General features: G+C 40.0%; 1 long non-coding RNA gene across 6 annotated transcripts in view; it reads right to left on the reverse strand.

Moving 5' to 3' along the window:
- The window catches only part of LOC136295293 (uncharacterized), a 96,808-nt gene that overhangs the window by 48,333 nt on the left and 31,425 nt on the right, over positions 1–17,050 (reverse strand). For 5 of the 6 annotated variants that reach the window (XR_010722628.1, XR_010722627.1, XR_010722631.1 and 2 more), the window contains exon 2: positions 5,216–5,346. This is a non-coding gene — a long non-coding RNA (uncharacterized lncRNA). The remainder of the gene's footprint in view (positions 1–5,215; positions 5,347–17,050) is intronic. The other variant, XR_010722632.1, reaches the window with a different exon arrangement.

Below are 17,050 nucleotides of genomic sequence, written 5' to 3' on the forward strand. Positions count from 1 at the left end.
TCAAAAGCTCAAAAATTGCTGTTTAGCAGTAGTCAGTGAGATTGTTCTTAAAAATATTGTCAGGGTCTGAGAAGAAAAGGCTGGTGACAGCAGAAGGAATGTCTGAGTGTGTAGCATTTCTTCATTGTGAAGCATTGCCTAGGGAGTTACAGTTTAAAAAAAAATTAAAGGCTCAAAGGCCGGACTCCTTCACAATTTATTTTTAAAACTCAGTTTCTGCCCCAATCCTTCAGCTTCCACTGTACAACTGGAGTAATTCAAAAATGAATCATTTGAGCAAATCCCACAGGAATATTAGAAATACTGAGGTTTGTTCCCTCTGTTTGACATGAACACGAACCAGAGCTGTGACCTAGCCTAGCCTTCTCGCTTCAGGAAGTGCCAACAGACTTACTGAAGATCACAAACTTTTCCCTCCATCACTTTCCCCCTGAGGACACAGGCCACATGAGATGATGAGTTAATTTTGTTAGGTCTTCATGACAAAAGAGTCAAGGTCATTTCATCCCTGCACATGCTGCAGAAAATGTCTGGCAGTACATGATTTCTGACATTTTGAAGCAGCACTCTGATTCTGCTCATGTGGCCAGTTGTACTGCATTTTTTGCCAAGGCCTGGATTTGGCTCTGCACAGACCAAGGAGCAGCAGCCAGCATGAGAGGTACAGCAGCAGAGCTCCTTCCATCTCCTAACATCTGCCTTACCCACTCTCAGCAGGCCTTCCCCATCGGATCACTGCCTGGAAACAGTCGCCATGTGTTCAAGATATCGTCATGTTAAAGCACCACACCTTCTCTGGATCACTGTCTGGCTGAGCTGAGTCAAGGGAAGGTCACAAGAGCCAAAAAGGAGGTCACTGATTTTATAGCTCTGCCCCCCACTGCAAAACCACTCTGTGGTCTGCACACAGATTCCAAGGGACTGAATTCTAAGTGGCTTAATTGAGATCAACCTATTTATATCAACCTTTCGCCCTACCAAAAACTTCTACAAAAAATATCCATCCATATCCCACAGTTCATTCAATGCAAAAGCAAAGGAGGGTTTACAATTCACAGAGAGATTATGAAATCCATTCAGCACTGGGCACCATGTTTCACTGCAGGGTGGCAACTGAACTTTTAGTTCAAATGCTGAGTTCTCTGCTAATAAGAACACAGCCAGTGAAAAAAAAAAGGTAATTATGTCTTGGTCCTTTGAGCAGCAGAAAGCTTTATGTTCAACTGAGAGCAGTTATACACAAGAAAGTAAAATGTTGTCTATACTGGAGTAATTTTTTTGCTAATATATCTAAGTCTACACAAGATGTTTCAATTTCTAATTGCAACCTGATGGTAAGCTTATATCTGATTTTAAATATATCTAATTTTAAAAAGTAAAAGCACTCAAATGAAGCCTGAAGTCGAGGAATGCTGCATTTTGAACCTTCAGTGCAGTTAAAAAAAACTATGCTAGTCCCCAGCTTTTATTCCAGTAAATGTCAATTTGTAGCTCCCCTTTCTTCTTCTGTCAAATGGAAACAATCTCAGAGGAACAACACCATTTAAAAGATGTGAAATATTATTTTTCTAAGTGCTTCCATGGTGTCATGCCATAGAAAGGCTGTAGAGAAACCCCTGTTTTCAGAACCAGTTTGGAAGTAAGAAAACTAAACACTACATATTTTGATAGCAATTTTAAATGGATAATTAATTCAATAAGCAACATTTGACTGAAGAAAATGCCTCTAAAAGCTTTTTTTTTCTTACTCCAGCCTTCTCTGTGGAATAACATTCATTTCTGAAAACTGAGTCCTCATACAGCACAAATGACCCCTAGTCTCATCCCAACGCACCTAACCCCAAAAGCAGCTTATGACAGGTTGTATGACAAACCTGTCAGATCCTTTACAGAACAGAAGGCTCATTTCTATTTTGCTGCTCTTCAATGCTACACAAGCAAGAATATAAAATTCCACTTCCACATAAGCTTGTATTAACTTCCCTTCTGGTTTCCATTCCTGGATATTATCAAAATGCAGTTTAGAGCAATGTAATTATAGTCTCTAATACAAAAAAAAAAAATAGCAGGAGACAGCTCTTCATTTTATCAGTCAACCACGTTTGCTGAAAGACATAAAGCATTCTCTCTCTAAAAGCCTCTCTTTGGGTGGCTCTCCTCTCTCTGGTTGGCCTCTGCCCTAAGAAATAAAGGGACATTGACTCTGTGTAATAGTTTGCACAGGTACACTATCAAATCCAAGGATGGACATTAAACGGTTCCCTTAGCAACAACCCTTATCAGCATTCTTTGAATAAAAAGAGATTTTTTTATCCTGTAGAAAATTTCCTTCTGCTTAACAACAGCAGACAGAATAATGTTTTGAAATTCCTGCTTTACGTAGCATTCCTTTTTTTTTTTTTTTTTTGTTATTCCAGGCTACATTAGGAAAGTAATGATACAGTTCTAGTACCGTGAAAGCAAAGACAGAAACTCAGCTACAGCCCCTTGCTGCACTGCTGTTCCCATTTGTGGGGATGCCTCAGGCCACAGCGTTTCACTCCCCACTGTACAGCACAACGTCACAACAGCCTGCTGGGGTCACCCACCCAGACAAAGAACAGAAGAGCAGAGGCAGGAGTGACTGTGTGGAAGGAGAACCTTTCATGCTGGCTTGTTGGAGACACTACAATGTCAAACTGCACCTTAATTATTTCTGCCTGGTGAAGAAAATCTTTGCATCAGACTGAAAGCGCAGAATTCACATCACACAGAAATGAAGATTTTAAATCAAGATAGCAGACATCCTTTCAGCTTCAACCCAATCTTTAAAAAAAGCCCTAAAATATGGGTTCTTCCCAAGTGGTGCCACTCATCTTTAAAATCTTGGCACACTCCATTCTTTTTTAGGGATTTGATCAAATAACTCTCATCAGCAAGCCACTGCAGTGGCTTATAATTATACCTACTTCTAGTTTTTGAACTTAAATGTAATTGTGTCTTTTTGCTTCTAATGCACCACAGCCAAGCATATGGACACGTCCTTTAAGCAGCTGGGTTAACACTCCTTTCAAGTCTGTTCCACTCTTCCAAAACACCTCCCATTTATAACTTACAGAAATGTACCAAGACGCTCTTCTGAGCACAAAGACCTCATCAAAGTTCACTGCCTAACGTTGCGCTGCTAAGTAGAAACTATTTGTGATAAAATAAAGACAGACTCTGAACTCCTGAATGCTGAGCCTCTTGCTGGGTAGAAACCCTCTATGCATCTGTCAGCATGGGAGCTTTGGGCACATTTTAATTCCAGAGCACTTCAGGTGCAAACCATACTTGAACTTCACTGGCCCAGTGCACAGACCCCTCACCCGAGGCTGCCACACCTGGTGCTGGAGAAGTGAACAAATTCATCTCCCTCTGGAGGCATTTTCCCCCTTCTCTTACACCAAGGATGACAACTGCTGCAAAGAATGGAAACAACGTTCTTCTGGACAGATAGACAAGACACCTGTTCTCTGACACTGGAAAATGTTTTTTTCCCCTGTGTTTAGTAGTTTTGCTGCTGACAAGAACAAAACATACTGGCAGAACAGAGCAGAATCTGCATGAACTCATCAATGCCCAGAACCCAAAAAACAGCTGGCAGGTTTAATTAGAGTCCACTAGCCCAGACAGAGCCCTGTTGAACCCCTCAGCTCTTGTGCCAATGAAAGCAACGCAGAAAGGGCTTTTGCTAGAAGCTGATAAGAGGTTTAAATTGGAATTTAAAAGGATGTAAAATGGTAGAAAGCTGGTTAAGCAGCTGGTGCTAACCTTGACAGTATTTAGTTAACGAAAGCACAAACACCTCTTAAGTAGCTGGCCCTCAGCTATGAGAGCATTGACAGACCCTCTGTTTCCACCAGGGGATGTCAGAAGTGAGAATTCTCTTCAACCCTCATTCCTGGACTTTAAGACACAGTTACAACACACATGATGGTCCATCAAAGCCTTACTACAGTGTAGTAGCTACAGAGAAAAACAGGACAGAACACTGAAGGTAACAAATTAAGAGCAGCTCTCAGTTCGATCCTTTGATGAGGGTTGACTCAACTCTCCTCTACACACACTTGCAGACAGCAATCAGGCACAGAGATCCAGAGCTCACAGACCAGAACCAGTCTCTTAACTGTATAAAAAAGGCTGGTTTTGACAAAAGGCATCAAAAAGATGATCTTGTAGTACAGCAGAGTTCCTCAGAAATGGGAATTCAAACACAGGCAAGTACTAGAGCAATTGTTCCTCCCAGCTCAAGCAGAATTGAGTGCTCATAAACAAGGGCAGCCAGTCCTTCTTTCATTCCATCATACAACCACCAGAATTAGGTCATTCCTGATGGATACTTGTCTAACTTGTCCTCAAAAACACACATGATAGATCCTACAGCTTTCTTGTGTCTTCCTTCCAGCATGAGGCATCATCTTCCATAAACTTTTAAGCTCCCCTTAAATAAATCCTATACAGGACAACTACTTGACCTAGCAACCACAAAACAGACTTCTTAATAAATTTTGTAGCATACCTGTCACTTATACTTAATGTAGTTTCAGAACCTGGCCTTTTCCACATTAAAAAAAAAAGAAAGAGGTCTAACATACTTAATTAAACTAATCTGAAAATATGCTCACTGCAAACACGACAGGGAGAACCGTCCCTAACGTCCCAACCTCAGCTGCTTCCAAGACCACAAGTATGCACCAGACCTTGGCAAAGAATCCTGGCATTTCCAGTGCCTTAGCCATCTACAGGGAATATACACTGGCTGATAAAGGAAAAGGAAATGCCCAGAGTAACCTGCTGAGCATTTAAGAGATTTGGTAGCTTTGATCTTGCTGTTGGCATGTTTTGCTTCACACAAGTCTTTAGGACACAATCTGAAAATACCTGTGCACAGCTTTAGACCTCTTAGTGGTTTTATTTTATGCCTGAACGACTGGCTGTCTCCATGTCACGTGGAATTTTCCCTCTGCAGTTATATACCAGCACAAGGAGCTCAATCTCTAGAGCAAGAGGCTTGCAGAGGGTACAGGCAAATACCAGGTGATACCAGTTCTCCTGTTCCTCTTCAGGTTTAAATGCTCAAGAAGTGAGCATTTAAAGAAGTCAAAAATCTGAGCTAAAGGGACTTGATGCTGGTGGCAATCTGAGCACTCTGCATCTGAAGTACACAAAGAGGTACAAGGTATAAGGTACTTACCGTTACTTGGATCTTTCCTTTTTTTTTTCTTGGTAAGAAAACCAAGGCCAACTCGCATTTTGAAAGATCTGGAATTTCTCCTAGCAGTGAAAGAGCTACTGAAATCTTCACCCTGAAAAACAGACATGCATCTAACAGATGCAGATGGAAAATAACCTTTAATTATACAGGTATTTTGCCACTTTCTTGTTTAGGTAGCCTTTCACCAAGTGCAGAGCTTAGCAAGCTTATCTGTAGAAAAGGTGCCCAACTCCCCCAGATATTGCAGCAATTGTATCTTTTAATTAATGTAAAATAAACAGATTGACTTAGGGCTTGTTTAATCATTGTATTTGCATAAAAATCTAATGGGTTTAAGGAAAGTCTGCATTATATTTATCATTTCCAAAGAAAGAATTCCTGGAGTACAGTCTGATTTTAAGAAAAATTCTTTGCAGGATGGTGTATAAGGTGCTTTATTGGTGTTTATCAAGTTTCCATTGAAGTTCAATTAGAATAGTGGATAAACACGTCCACTCACCAACTGCTAGTCTATGTGCAAAACAAACGTAATTACAAAATATTAAATCCTCATAGCAATCTAATCCAAAATATCTGCTTTAGGAATTACATTTTTCATTAGGAAAACATAACACTAGAAAAGCTGTTATATCTGCAAAGGTATGTAAACAAAATTCCCTACAAAACTTCATGCTTCTTTACAAGCATTGATTTTATTAGACCCCTTGGCATTAAGAAAAACACATTAGTAGGAATTAAATTTGCTTCACTTACAGTATAATTGATTTCAGAAAGCAATTGAATTTTGTTTGATATTCTCTGACTTGTAGATAAATTAATCCAAACTTTCAAAAAATGTGCAAATCACCACTCTGGCAGCAGTGGGGGCTCAGCAGAGCACAGGTAGTAGCAGGTCAATACAGAACTGCACTATTTAAGTGAAAATCAAAACCCGTGAAGCCCTATTTCCTTCAGATCTCAGCAGAGCAGATTTCTTTATAAGTCAAAGATATCATCCTAAACGCAGGTTGACGACTTTCTCTCCCTGGCCAAACCTACTGGATCTAAAGCTTGGTGTGTGGCTTGGACAAAGGGAATCGCATTTTCTCAGGACGACAATCAAAGAACAAGCCCCCCTAGATAACCTGTTAGTCTGTGTCACTGTGAAGGTTAAACTGCCCCAAAAGAGAAGCTACACGTGCAGTCTGTCTTGCACATTCTGGCATCTTCAATGTATATTTTAATTACCTATTAATTTGCTCCAAATATTAAAGGCTGGTAACTTACTGTAAAAAAAAAAAATCACTGCACATATGAGTTTTCAACTCTAATTTGCCCTATTATTTAATTTCATAGCAATGGCAAACAGAAATTAAAATGTTCAATTTGCTGCAGTAGTTCAGCTGTAATATATAAATAGACAAGAAAAACCACTCAGATTTCCACAACTACTTGCCAGTGCTACCTTCAGTAATATTATTTTCCAACTGAATAGGAGCTACAAAACCTCCATGAGTGAGCTTCAGATGAAAGCAGCACTCCATGTCCTATATGCTGGCACTTAACATCTTTAGTATGAAATTTGGAACTCACACCTAATAGTGATTGTCATTCAGTGATAACTTTTTAAACAAAAAGTGCATCCCACTCAGCCACACAAACCTCAAACTTTCAAGTTATCTTTTGAACTGATTACCTTTCTCATTTCTAACAAAAGTCTCCCAGCATAAGTCCTGCATTTCTCAATTTCTGGGAAACATTCAAAAAATACATGAGTGATCTGCACTGTGCTGTTCACCATCAGCTAATTGTTGTCTAATTACCTTTTGTGGTTTTGTTCTAATTATCTGTCTTTTTTTCTAATTATCTTTCTTTTTGTTGTTTTGCTCTAATTATCTTTCTTTCAAGACCTGCAACTTGGAGAATCTTTTTTTTTCAGTTTACACAATATGCTCAGCAAATAATTATCATTCTTTATATACTCAGTTTTCAAAAATGGACCTGATAGAACTAATTTAGTTAATCAGTTCTTAGTAGGGACTGAAAATCAGATTTTAACCAAATTTTTCTTTGCCTCATGCATTTTTTTTCCACATGCTGTTGCTGAAAATCCTGAGATCCATAAAAGTCTTGCCTACGTGCAAAAAACATACTTAGCCTTAGAACTAGTACTTATTCTAAAGAATCAAAAAGGTACACCCACCCCATCAGAAGCCCTGTGTATAAATTCTTCAGTTTAGGGGTAGTAAATTTGAGATACGGAGGAATCAATGTGCTGTCCTGGAAAGCACTACACTCCAAATTTATTTGCAGATACATGAAATCACCTCAGAAAAAAAAAAAAAAGAAAAAAACCACACACAGAAATAACACTCCTCCCCCCATCCCCAGCGCTCACACAGAGATGGGATCTCTGTTTTCCTTACTTTCACATAAGAATTGCATTATTAGCTCTATCCTCACGGAGGGACACCACAGGACCCACACAGTCTGTGCCTCTGAGAGCTCACAGATGTGAAGGTGCCACTCCAAAAACTCTGTTCCAACATTGCCTTTACAAAGGATTGATCACAGGGAGTTTACAGCATTAATTTTAATGTCCTCTGGTTAGCAGCAGCAGGACATCCCTGTTATCGTGGCTATTCCATTTCTCCAAATATTTCACTCTCACTGAGATATATATGCATTGGAAAACAATAGCTTCATCGAGTAAACTCCATTACTGTTGCAAGCAATATTCAGTGTGTTCCAACCATCATATTTATATGGAAATTAGACTTTGTTTCAAAAAGGCATGTTTCCATAAGCTCCAGTCACTGTCCACTGAACCTGGGCATTTCCCTTAAAATCAATGCATTTAAATTTGAGGTAATATTTTTGGCTTTTGCTTTTCCTCACAAGTTGTTTGACAAAAGCAGGGGCTGGTTAGGGCTTACAAGGCTGACCTTTTCCCTGAAAACAAATTGAAGCAAATGGAGTATTTTTTGACATTCTACTGTGGAAGAAGCTGATCAGAGTATGAGTGGAAGCACCACAGGCAGCTGCTTGGCAGAGACTCTAAGCCATGTCTCAGTAGGTGGGAAAATAAACTATTTTTCTGGTCAGCAGTTTCCTGCTTTGGGGACCTGCATGAGGTCATAGGGAGTATTCTGACATTCACTACAGAAACAAAAAAACCCATGAAAGTTGGGTTTTAATAAACAGTAAAGCAATGAATAAACAAATAATAAAATAAAATAAATAATAAATAAAAATAAAATAATAACAGCATTTTACTATTACAAAGTACTTTGTGTATCATGCTCAGGGAAATATTATCATTCAAGTAGAAATCATATTGTGCTTTGAGCCTCACCGAAATGACTTCCAGGATTCCTGCCATCTTTGTCATCCCTTTCCTAATGTCCCAAATTGTCTGGATTTTCTACATACATGGAGCAGCCACCGTCACTGGAGGGAAGTTTTAAAATTCATTTGCTATGTTTTCCAACATGCTAAACATCACAGGACATTTACTGGACATAGCAGTGTGACATGTGCCAATACATGACATAACACAGACACTTGCCACAATGCATATGCAAATTAAAATAATGGCATTTATGCAATTAGGCTGGAGAGAAATAATGGAAGAACGTTATCATAGGCATTTACACGCAGATTTAAATTGTACCAAGACACGCTAGTGTCTAGTAATGCACACATAGCAGTGATAAAGGCTTTTAAGCACTGGGACAGCCCTTCCCATAAATTCCATTTCACTGAGTCCCTGTGTAGCAGGAATCTCCAGAAAAGGAGAAAACTTGCTCACCCAGTAAAACGGAAATCAAAGGGAAGAACAAAAATCGAAGGAACCAGAATTTAGAGATGTGCACCCAACAGAAAAAGCCTGAAGTCCACCAGCTGCAAGAGTGGCTCTGGCAGCAGAGCACGGCAAGATACTCAAGGCAAAGACAGAAGACTGACTTTCTAGAAAAAGCTGAGAAGGAAGGAAAAAGCCTGGCACAAAGCCAAAGGAACCCTTGAGTGGGGCTGACAGCAGATGTCTCGAATTGAGATGGAGTATAAGGCAGGAGACTCAAAACAGCATGAGGGAAGAGGTAGCACTGAATGCAAAAATAAAGGCCCGGGCCAGATAGAAATATGGGTTAACCTTGAGATACATCACCGCTGCTCAGTGGTAGCTGCTCCAAAATTCAGCTTATCCACCAAGGAAATAACTATTCCCCAGGTGTGGACCTTACCCAGCCAGTCCAACAGCAATAGGCTCATCTACTGTAATTTTCAGCCACTGACTTCTTGTAGCCACAGGGGGGAAGGAGCAGCAGGGAGAGAAATCAATGAACAGTTTTGCTTGTGATTAATACACAGGTCTTTTGTGTCTTCACACAGTTCAGCTACCAGCTGGAGCACATGCTGCAGCTACTACTTGAGTTTCTGGCCTTGTTAAGCTACTCAGAGAGACCACACAACTAATTTGCATCAAAACACCCCAAAATCTTGATTTTTTTTGAAGGGCTGCATAAAACCCAGCTAAAGCAAATTGTACTTCTTAAGAACAGGGAGATAACTTCTGTTCTCAGGTCAGTGCCATCAGTCTGCTGGTTCTAACAAGAAAACATGCTTCGAATCACAGGCAAACCTTTAGAGAATAATCAGATGGTGGGGAAGGGAACAATTTTGTACTTCTACCATTTTTATATGCTTTTCACTATGCTTAAGTACTTTTTGTGACACTGACTTTCGGTGGCCTTTCCAGAAGACAGCAGCCACTGGCCAGTGACCCAACACTATCAAGCACATAAACATTAACATTCAGCTAATTCTACTTGGCAAGAAGGCACCTTATCTTTTTACAAGCAAAAAGCTCATAACTACCAGAGCACAAATCCCTCAAGCTTCATTATTCCAGCAATTGATGCTTCCTTAAGGTAAACTCGTTTAATGCTTTAATCCTTCAAAGAAATATTTTAGGAAAGGGTAAGAAAGTAGGCATATGACAGTATAAAACACTTCTACAGGCCTAATACATAGGGTAGAAGCAATACATTTGCCTTCAGAGTGACTCAGGCTTTTAAGAGAAAGAGATTAATCTTACTGGTGCCCTCACTAGAGCATGACTGGACAATCACCTGCTAGGTGAGTGCATTTGGCACCTCTTGACACACAAAACCCTCCCCTGAGGCAGTTCTTGTTTCCCTTGTTTCCAAAATGAGTCACTTTAAAGCAGGAACTATCAGAAATGCCTTCCTCCTAGCAAGGCATCATGACACCTCTCCTCATGTGGAGCTTCTTAGATATTTAGAGCTAAATTTGCAGGTTGGTTCTGCTATTGCAGAGCTCAGTATTTTTATACATTACACAAGCCCTCAGGCTAGTTTCTCAGCCTGTTTTGCTGAAACCTGTGCCCTCTTACACTCAAAGAAAAATTCTTTCTTTAAGCTATGAGGAAATGCATGCATCTTTACTTTTCTGTACTTTGGCAATAGCAGCAGTAAACAGTGAATTCTTTGAAGAAGCTAACTGAATTAGGAGAAAAAAGTGTTACAAAACCCCTGAGCCTTACATAAACACTTAAGAAATCACTATTTTTCTTCAGTGTCAAAGTAGTCACCTAAATCACCCCTCCTGTTTCATTCATTGGAGGACATTTTGCAGAAAAAACAAGGAGTAAAAGATCTTTACAATGTCAAGACTGCCTTGATGCACACTCAGAAGAACGGGTCCAAAATAGCTCCTGCGAATTAGTACTGGTTTAATATTTTAGAATTCATAGCAAGGACTCTTGAGCCTTGTATCCCTTGCTAAATATCCGGTAGTAAATGAGGTAGCAGTAAATCTAGGCAGAAACAATTCATTTTCATATTACTTAGACCAGTTTTAATAGAGTACACACAACAGATTGTCAGACATTTTATTTCCATCTCAAAAGCCACTATGACCTGTTCCAGTACTGATGAAAGGTCACATAACCCACACGGGATAATGCTCCCAAACAAAATCAAGGTTCATGCCACAAAAATCAATGATCTCCATATACAGATCTTAGATAAACAATTCATGTAGTCTGAAAAGAACAGAATACTGTGGTTTCATCAGCTGAGCTGTGGCCAAACATCGGGATTCAGCACAACTACTTGCATTCAAACAAGAAAAGCACAATATGTGGATTTAGGTAAAACAAAAATAGTATTAACGATTACATGTTTTTCATATTCCATGTGTGAGCTGTGGAGCTTTCAAAGCAACACCATCAAATCACTTTTGTGTTTAGAGGGCAGGTATGCTACAATTCAGATATCAGACAAGGTGCCAAGTTTCAGTAGTAAGCAGAGGTATTTCTTTCCACCATCCCCATCCAAAATGGTTGCAGCTTTGCTCACATCTTATCAATCAATTTAGGCTGCCTGACTTATGAAAATAACCCAGTTAGCAGTCACATAAAAAAAAAAATATTTTTTTGGTTGCCCCTAGTGTTTCCCTTGTCCCTTCAGTGCTTATTACCTTCAAGTACCTGACAACAGCTATTACCACTACTGATTTGAAAAAGGTACTTTTCTCAGGCAGCTTTTGAGAGGGGTTTGAAATTGCCATTAATATTCATCAAAGCTTTGATGTGGACACCAGGGTTGAATGAAACTCAAGCTGTGATCGTGACAGACCTCAAAGCTTCTGTTATCTGAACTATAATGTTCACAATAAGGTGGCAGTCTTGTTCTGCAGTCGCCTTCTTTTTTTTCCTTTTCGTTTTTGGGTGGGGTAGGCACTGCTGGAGGATGGGGAGGGTGGTTTGGTTGTTTTGACAACACCTTTGTGACTCCAGGAAATTTTTTGCCTTCATCCTCACACTGTTTTTCTTTCATCAACTTGTCCATTGGATATGTCTGTTAACTCACCATCTCAACATCATATCATCAGTGCTACCTTTGGACATCTACAAAACATTCTGCAGTATTCTAGTTCATATGATAGCAATGTCATCTCCTAATTAGGGCTTCAGAAGTCTTCTGAGAACAAGGAAGGACAGAACCAGAGTTGGACTAGAACGGAACACTTGTCACTGACCTCGGCAACACTGAGTGCATCATTTCCCGTCGTCCTTTCCTTCCTCTGACATTTTGATTGCTAGTTCTTACAAAGCACCAAACCTTCGCAAAATTCCTATATTCGAGTTAGCTGAGACTTCTAGAACTGCAAGAAATAGCACTTGTCTGTGACCTCTTTCTACTGCAACAGACATGGACATAATTAAAGCCAAAAGGCCTCTTGATAGGGATAATTAAGACAGTGTTAAAGGCCAATCAACCAGTGACCAGCTGCTGAATTTTCAGTGGAAGGAACAAATATCTGGTACTGGTTAGCTGGGAAAAGAACCAACCAAGTGAACAACTGAAATCTTTCACAGCAGAACAGGATTACATCATGGTTCAGTATAGAAGGGGCAGCTTCACCAACAACTTGATAAGGACAAGAAAGAACATCACATCTCAGCATATCTTCAGGAAGCCCTTATCTCTCTGCTCAGAACTTTAAAACATTAATTTTCTGAACTCTCAGTAATCAGCTTATAGCTCTCTCTTTGCCACGTAACAGCTCAAATGTCCCAGTGATTAGTCAACTCTAGAGTAAATGAAGTAGCAGGGACTGTATTTTGCCTGAAATATCTTGATACAGCCAACTCCACTCAAAAAAAAAAATAAATAAAAGAAAAACAATAGTGGCTGGTTTATCATCAGAGGAATAATTGAGCGCAAGCTGGAATTAGCACTACAACTGAGAAATCAATTAGATCTTCTTGTTTTCTCTCAATTTACTTTATTACATGAGCATTCCTGACTCCAGGACATTAAGGTGCAGGAATAAAGGGCAATAAGCCTCCATTAGAGTGGTTTAGCTTAAATTTTTACTTCTAAGATAAAAGAGAAAAAAAAAATCAGACATGAGGCTGCTATTTGTTTTCTCTCTCACCTCGCAGGGACACAGTACAACAAACAGAATAACAAGGCAGAGATGATGAGTACCCCTCACAACTATTTCTTCTTAAACTGTAAGGGAAGACAAGCAAAGATGTTTAAAGGTACTTCCAGAAGTATCCCAGTCTACTTGACCTTGGTATAGCACTTACCTCTCTCCTGCTTTCAGGAGGAACTGACAATTTTGAGATGTTTTAGAGCACTGTAGTGTCACAGCAACACAAAAAATAATTAGAGACATCAACACAAAGCTTGATAAAAAGATGGCAGTAGGAAAGGGAGCAACAGCCATCCCACTGCCTGGATAAGAATGTCTGCCCATATCACAGCTCTTGAAGAGTGAGGGAAGGCACAAAAGTAGAAAGGAAGAAAAACACTCTCCTGTCTTATGCTCTTTAATTCCTCCCAAGCTTCAACACTGTATCATCAATTTTTCTCAATTCCTATTCTCCTGATTTTGACCCCTAGAATTTTCAGATCTACTCACTAGATTCGCTCCTTTTCTTCTTTCTCTCAGAGCTGTGAAAATTCCAACCTGCACATCCCATGTTCTGAGTACCTCCCAACATGTACTGTTCACTACAGCCAGCTAAGCACAGCCCCAGCCTTGTCTCCAAAAGACCTGACAGTGCTTTTGGGGAAGAACTTAAAAAATCTGGACTCTGGCAGCCCCTGCCAAAAAACCCTGCCCAGCAGAGCAGTTGCACAAGGAACCAGATGTGGTAGCTTTTAGAGCCTTTTTAAACACTTTTTCCTCTCCTTGAGTCAGATCAAAGCTGTTATGAAGAAGCAAACTTTATTTTTAAGGAGAAAATTACTTTTACGCAGATGCCAACTGGATTCCATCGAGGTTTGAACAAAAATATTTATGTTGAATTCATGCAACTTCATTTCTCTCCCTTTCAGGGTCAGGCTATGTTAACAGAAGCATCAAAATGTTCATCTCAGATGGCCAGTTTCTATTTGCCTCAGCAATCTCTACCAGCCTTTTTTTTGGTTGAAATTTTACACTATTTGTATTGTGTTACTCAAAATCAGCTTTATTTTCACCTCTAACCTCAGACTTTGCTGCTTTTCCATCTTTCAGTATTGGAAAAGAAACTTGATTTCCCACAGGAAAAAAAATTTCCTGTAGCTTTTTGCATACTTACACAAAGGTTGATTTCATAAACTATGTAGGACAAGTCCCCAGAGAGAAAATATACCCTTTGGTACCATGCATGGCTCTGTCTGTACTTGGAGACATGAGAATACACACACAGGCAAAACCTGTCCTGCATTTCATGTGAGTTTTTGTTATCAAGTTAGGACAATTAGTCCGTTTCTAGCTGAGGAAAAACAAAGGTAGGAAAAACAAAGGAAGGAAAAACAAAGGTAGGAAAAAAGCTGATTCCTCTAACACAGCATGGCCTTTCAGCAGAGTTACTGGGCTGAACAGTAAGAGCTGCAGAATATCCAGCTCGTGTAATTTAAGCTGAAACACAAACCCAGATTCTAAAATGGGCTTCTTACCCAGATGATCTGTGCCTGCGCAGAGCAGTTAGATTGGCTGTGTCCAGGTTAGTGCTCACATTTGGGCCAGAAAGCCCGCAGGAGTTTTCCCAAGGGAGCAAATTAGGCAGAAGAAAAAATAAAAAATAGCTCCACTAACAGAGGCATGAGATGTCCTCTCTGGGGTCATGACCAGGCACCCAGCCCTCTGGAGGCCTCCTGCTGCTGCAGAAAGAAAACAGCAATTTCATAACTTCACCTAAGACTGGGTAAAACAGGGCTGAAGTGCACTCTGCTGCCCATAGTGTGCTTCATCTTGAGGAGCTGTCACATGGAACCGTGACATGAACCTCAGCTGCTGTTCCCCATCACGTGTCAGTATTTCCTTATGGGATGTCTCTCAATACTGCTGCCAAAGGATTCCCAACCCAACTCCTACACTACAAGCCGAAAGGCACAGTAGTAATCTGTCGGAAAATCCCTTTTCTCACCTAGAGATAGGGTTCTAGCGAGGTGTTTTAAAAGATTTTATTCCATTTTCAGTCTCAGGAGAAGGGTGAGATGGTACAGATGTTACAATTCATGCCATCACAATCAGAAGCCAAATTATTTCCCAATTACAATCCATTATAAGCATTTTTTGGCCTATCAGCTTTTGCCACACAATGCTATTAATGCTTCTAAGCCAATCACCTATTAAAATACCCCTTGTGGGTCCTACTACAATGCGTCTTTCATAGTTCTATTTCTCCAAAGTATCTGGTCTATTTGCAAGGTCATCATTTGAAACTTGTTTCCAGTCCAATTTCTCTCTCAACAATGTCTGTCCTATTCCATGGCATTTCTAAGTCAGCACACCTTATCTCAGAGTTTGCATACAGATGCAGAAGACTATGTGAGCTTTCAGTCAGGCTTTGAGAATTCTCTATAAATCCATTTCCCACATTAATCCAGTTGTAGATAAGATTGATAGATACACACACACCAAACGTAAAGCACCTTGACACATTTCAACAAGCTAAAGCAATGGAAGGTAGTTAACCTCCTCGTACTGGCAATGACAAATATTTTCACACCTAAATGGGAGATTCAGCTCACTCATTCTCTGATAACAAGTGGTCGTGGACAGTATCCTAAAAAACCATTGAGTTAAAAAAAATTACTGGGCTTAATTGACTTACAAGTCCTTACAATGCATCTGAGCTGTGCATTGGTAATTGGGTGAGGGGCACATAAGGACTCCAATGAAATGTTCTTTAGGAACTAAATTCACCATAAGATGCATAATTCTTCAATGGTTAGAATGATGTACAGGTAAAATCCTATCCTACTGTCCCCAGCATGTTCAGACAACGTTGTCAGGTGTGTTGCATAGTTACAGAACTCCCAGGTTAATAAACCACACAGAGGAGGGGTGAGGTTGATAAAGCCAGTGATGCCTTTGCATGTTTGGTAAAGCTACACTGAAAACAAAAGCTCTGTTTTCTGAGGCCTTTCTCACTGCTCCATTGTGACTAGGGCTGGGGCTGTTATTTCATGCTTCAGCAGTTGCACTAATGGAGCTGCTCTGTGCTGCCTGAATGAGAATTTCCTGGTTGTGAACACCAATGGCTTGAACAGTTGGGCTAATCTGAATTAACCTATACAGCATAAATGCACTTGAGTCCACAAATACAAGATGACATTAGCATAGATTCCTAGTGAGCTAACTCACATTTAGACACTGTGGAAGCCTGGGGGGAGTAGGGAGGAGATTTAATTCAAAAATTCAAACGGGAAAACCACCAAGCCTACATTTATATTGAGAGACAGTTGTAATTTGTGTGCATGAGTGCTAGCTAATTCTCTGGTAAAATTCTCACAGGAAACCAAAACCCCAAAACAAGGAGAAAAACTAGCAACATAAGGATGCCAGCCTTCTTCAGGTGTAATTCTAAGTGAGGTCTAAAATTTGCCAGAAGGAATTGAACCAAGTTTGCAGCAGGATCTAAATTGGTTCAAGTAATTGCTCAATATCCTAAGCTTGAACCTGAGGCAGAAACAAGGACACTGCACTTGCTGAAAAGAACAGCAACAATCCCTTTACTTGCAGTGAATAAGAAAAACAACAAAATTCTGCTTTTACAATGGCTTCAGTAGCAGTATAATATTGTTTCACAATGTATAAAACAAGGTAGATCATGGTGAGGTAATTAACTACATTCTCAAACAACAACCATAAAAACACCAACTCTGAGCAAGCTAACAATGAGCTGCCTTCTTTGCTTCATCCTTCAGTGCCTGTCTTAACTGAGATTTGTGCCACGGCAGTTGACACATTACTGCTTCCAATGCTACACCTTTCTGGGAAAAGTGCACTCCTCCGAGCTAT

Source organism: Chamaea fasciata, unplaced genomic scaffold (assembly GCF_029207755.1).
Source record: "Chamaea fasciata isolate MVZ Bird 193981 ecotype frontalis unplaced genomic scaffold, bChaFas1.0.hap1 SCAF_11, whole genome shotgun sequence".
NCBI lineage: Eukaryota > Metazoa > Chordata > Aves > Passeriformes > Sylviidae > Chamaea > Chamaea fasciata.